At 46.3% G+C, this 5,000-nt stretch overlaps 1 protein-coding gene across 1 annotated transcript in view; it reads right to left on the bottom strand.

Annotated features, from left to right (window-relative positions):
* The window catches only part of LOC113815274 (Krueppel-like factor 5), a 396,522-nt gene that overhangs the window by 69,081 nt on the left and 322,441 nt on the right, over positions 1 to 5,000 (bottom strand). The window lies entirely within an intron of this gene.

Here is a 5,000-nt window from a genome sequence, read left to right as displayed (position 1 = left end):
CTCTCTTTCTCTCGCTTTCGCTCTCGCTTTCACTCTCGACTCTCTCTCTCTCTCTCTCTCTCTTCTCTCTCCCTCTCTCTCTCTCTTGCTCTGTTTGTGTGTGTGTGTGTGTGTGTGTGTGTGTGTGTGTGTGTGTGTGTGTGTGTGTGTGTGTGTGTGTGTGTGTGTGTGTGTGTGTGTGTGTGTGTTTAGAGAGAGAGAGAGAGAGAGAGACAGAGAGAGAGAGAGAGAGAGAGAGAGAGAGAAGAGAGAGAGATAGATATATATATATATATATATATATATATATATATACGTACACGTATATATATATATATATATATATATATATTTATATATATATATATATATATATATATATATATATATATCAGAGAGAGAGAGAGAGAGAGAATGTATATACATAAATGTAAGAGAAAAAATGGGAATAACTGACAATCTAAGAATGTTCAACATCCTAACTTATTTGTCTCTTTTATTTATCTTTATGTTTTTTTTTTCACCACTTCCTCTGTCACTGCTTTCGCTTCTCCCTCACGCATCCCCTCCTTTTCCTGTTCCCCCTCCACTTCTTCCTCCTCTTACTCCTGCAGCCCCCACCTCCACCAACACCAATACCTCCTCCACCTCCACCTCAGCCTCACCCCTACTTCTCCCCTCCCCCTCTCCCTCTCCCCTCCTCTCCCACTCCACCTCCTCCTCCACCCTCCTCCTCCCTCCCCTTCACCTCCTCCTCAACTCCGCATCCCCCTTCCCCTCCACCTCCCACCCCTATCCCCCTCCCCTTCCCCTTCTCCCTCCCACCCCCTCCACCTCCTCCTCCTCCTCCTCTTCCTCAGAACACGAGTCCGAGCTGCCTCCTTAGCAGACGTTCCCAATGATATAATCTTCCTTGACAAAAACACGATTGGGCTGCCGGGTGGAGAAGGAGAGGGAGAGAGGAAGAAGAAGAAGAAGAAGGAGGAGGAGGAGGAGGAGAAGAAGAAGAAGAAAGAGAAAGAGATAAGAAAAAAAGGAGGAGGATTGAGAGAGAGAGAGAGAAAGAGAGCTCTCTCTCCCTCTCCTTCTCCCACCCTCTACCCCCTCCTCACCTCTTTCTACCCCCTCCTTCCCTCCCTCCCTCTACTCCCTCCCTTTCCCTCGACCCCCTTTTACCCTTTTCCCCTCCCTCTACTCCCTCTACTCCCTCCCTTTCCCTCCACCCCCTTTTACCCTTTTCTTTCCCTCCCCTCTACCTCCCTCCCTTTCCCCTCCACCCCTTTACCTCTTTTCCCTCCCTCTGCTCCCTTTACCCCCACCCCCTTCCCCCCACCTCTCTCCCTCCTTCCTCCCCCTCCCCCTCCACCTCCTCCTCCTCCCCTCCCTCCGCCCCCTGCTTCTCTGTGGTGACCCCCCGCGGGCTGGTCGAAGCCTTTCAAGAATCCTTACGAAGGGATAAGGGAGACAACCCGTTTCGGAATTTGATCCATCGTTTCCAGTTATCTTCGTGGCAGTGTTAGTCATCCCCTGTTTTCTTTTTTTTTTTTTTTTAGTTTTTTTTTTTTTTTTTTAGTTTTTCGTCTTTTTTTTTTTTTTTTTGGTATTATGGATATCTTTTACACCCCTCTCCCTCCACTTCACCCCCCATCCCACTCACTTTTTTTTTTTTTACTTTTTTTTTTTTATATCCCCTGTTTTTTTTTTTTTTCGTAGCTGCTCCTTTTTTTTCTTTTTAATTTGTATTAAGGATATCTTTACACCCCCCACCCCACTCCACCCCCATCCCCCATCCCACTTCACTTTTTTTTTTTACTGTTTTTTTTTAATATCCCCGTTTTTTTGCGTGAGTTTTTCGTCTTTTTTTTTTCTTTTTTAATTTGTTTTAAGGATATCAAATTTCCCCCCCCCCCCATCCCCCATCCCACTCACTTTTTTTTTTTACTTTTTTTTTATTCATTAAAATTCTTATGGGTTTTCAGAAGGGATTTTTGAGATAGGTTGTCGCGGTGGGGGTAAGTGGGGGGATGAAGGGGGGTAAGGGAGGGGGAGGGGCAGAAGAGGGGGGGGGGAGGTTGAGGAGGTTGGGTGTTGGGGGATGGTTTTGGATAGGGGGGTGGGGAGGGAAGAGGGAGAAAATGAAATGGTATTTTTGATATTCATTTCCTTCCTTCTTGATTACACACACACAAACACAAACCCCTACAAACACAAACACACACATACACAAACCCGCACACATACAGACCCACACACTCCCACACACACACAAACAAACCCACACACTCCCACAAACCCCCTCACACACACATACAAACAAACACACATACAAACAAACACTCCCACAAACCCCACACACCCGCACATCCCCCCCCCCCCACGCATAAACCACCACCAAAAAAAAAAATAACTCCCCAAAATACAAGACCAAACGTATCATAATCTCATTAAAACAATCAACTAAACACCAGGTACACCCCTCCCCACCCCCCATCCCCCACCACCACCGCGGTCAAAGTGATCCACAGTGACCTATAATTTATCTATCGAGTGTCCAAAGATCGATCGTGGGGCTGTGATTATATTGTTCTCCCGGATGATATGAGACCAAAAAAAAAATGAGACTAAAAAAAAAAACAAAAAAGAAAATAAAGAAAGATTATAAAAGAGGGAATGGGAGGTAATTTGCATTTGGATTCGTTTTTTTTTTTTTCTTCTTCTTTTCTTTTCTTGTCATTTGTTTTATTTTCGGTTTTATTTGTTTTCTTTATGGGTCGTCTGTTATAATCTTGTTTTCTATTTATGAATCAAAATAAGGAGAAAGAGAGAGATTTAGTTTTAAAGATTTAGTTTTAATTCCATTTATTACAATGGATATTCTCTGCTGTGACATACTGTCTGTAGAGAGAGAGAGAGAGAGAGAGATAGATAGAGAGAGAGAGAGAGAGAGAGAGGGAGAGAGAGAGAGAGAGAGAGAGAGAGAGAGAGAGAGAAAGAGAGAGAGAGAGAGAGAATCCTAATGCAAACTCACCAGAAATCTTTTAGAGCTCCAAGGAATGTGCAAATCTCCCCCTACCCCCTTCCTAACCCCCCCATCCCCCACCCCCACCCCTCTCCTGCCCTACTTCCCCTCCCTCCACCCCAACCCCTCCCCCTTCCCTCACCCCCCCACCCCCATACTCACACACACAAACCCGAAAACTTTATACATGACCTTTTGCATAAATCTCACCTGTCTAAATGAATCTTTACCATACCCTCCCCCCCCACATCCCCCTACCCTTTCTCCTTTCCTTCACCCCTCCCTCCTTTCTCCTCCTCTATTACCTTTGGCATGTAGAGAGAAGGGGTAAGGGGGGATGGGGAAGGAAGAGGGGCAGGGGGAGAAGGAGAAGGCTGGAAAAAGAAAGAACACACACACAAACACACACACACACACACACAAAAAACAACAACAACACGCAAGCAAAAAACATACAACACGACACGACACAAACACACAAACCCCCCTAAAAAAAATACACACAAACAAACACAAAACAGTTCTTCTTCCTCTTCCTCCCTCCCCTCCTTCCTTCCTCCTTTCACTTCTTCTCCTCCCTCAAACGTCCTTCCTCCTTCCCTCCTCCTCCCCCCACAAACGCAAAATCTAGACCGAAAAGCGAGTTATGGCCCCCGCAGCCTATACTCCACCGAAAGGGCGAGAGACTGTAAACAGGCGGAGCAGACCTTGAACTCACGAACTCTTACCAGGGAGCCCGAGCCCGGTGTGAACTCCCCAACTCCCCCGCTTAACTCCCCAACTCCCCCGCTTCAGTGATAGTTTCGCTGGGAGAGGCGACGAGGGGGGGGAGGGAGGGAAGGAGGGTGGGGGGAGAGGGGGAGATAGGGAGGGGGTGGGGAGAGAGAGAGAGTAGGGAGGAGGGGAGGTGGGGGAGGGGTGAGGGAGGAATGGGGAGGGGGAGGAAGGAGGGAGTTGGAGGGAGGAAGGGAGAGAGAGAGAGTAGGAGAGAGGGAGGGTGGGAGAGGGAAGGAGGGATGGGTGAGGGAGGAGGGAAGGAGGGATGGGATAGAGAGTAGGAGGAGGGGATGTGTGGGGAGGGGGAGGGAGGGGGAAAAGCGGGGGTGGAGGTGGATAGATAGATAAATATATATATATATATATATATATATATATATATATATATATATATATATATATATATATATATATATATATAGAGAGAGAGAGAGAGAGAGAGAGAGAGAGAGAGAGAGAGAGAGAGAGAGAGAGGGAGAGAAAGACATACATACATACAGACAGACAGACAGAAAGAGAAAGAAAGTCAACACATTTTAATACCGATTCAATTTTTTAAGAGGGAGGGAGGGAAGGGAAGGGAGGGAAAGTTATAAATCACCCGACAATTCCTCCCAAATCTATAATTTACGTGCGTCCGTGTGCACATACGTGTTCATACACACGCACGTGCATGTATGTGAGCTGCATACCTCACAGGCTCAACAGACCGCCCATTGCATCATAAATTCCGGAGGTTGCCTAGCACTGGCAACACTGCTCACAGGCGTATCTGAACGAGGCGACCATCAGGAGTGCCAATCAACTCTCGCTTATGATCTTCTAATTGTTGCAAGCATCCCCTAAGGTCGTTTCTCTATTGGCTTCACTCATTAACCTCCGTCTTAATCACCTGGTTCGGCTATTCTCACTGCTCAATGTCCAGGGCCTTCTGTTATGCACTTATTTTGATTTCTTTCTTTCCCTTTCTCTCTTTCTGTGTGTTTGTCTGGTTTTCTCTTTCTCTGACTCTATCTTGTTCGCTGTCTGGCTGGCTGGCTCTCTCTATCTTTTTCTTCCTTTCTCTTTCTTTCTCTTTCTCTCTCTCTCTCTCTCTCTCTCTCTCTCTCTCTCTCTCTCTCTCTCTCTCTCTCTCTCTCTCTCTCTCTCTCTCTCGTTTTTTCTCTCTCTCTGTTCTTTATTTCTGCTTTACTTCAATTCTATTTCCTGCTTATTTATTAGTTGT

The sequence above is a fragment of the Penaeus vannamei genome, chromosome 24, assembly GCF_042767895.1.
Source record: "Penaeus vannamei isolate JL-2024 chromosome 24, ASM4276789v1, whole genome shotgun sequence".
NCBI classification, from domain to species: Eukaryota; Metazoa; Arthropoda; class Malacostraca; order Decapoda; family Penaeidae; genus Penaeus; species Penaeus vannamei.
The sequence above is the reverse complement of the archived record's forward strand: the minus strand, read 5'-3'. Positions and strand labels throughout refer to the sequence as shown.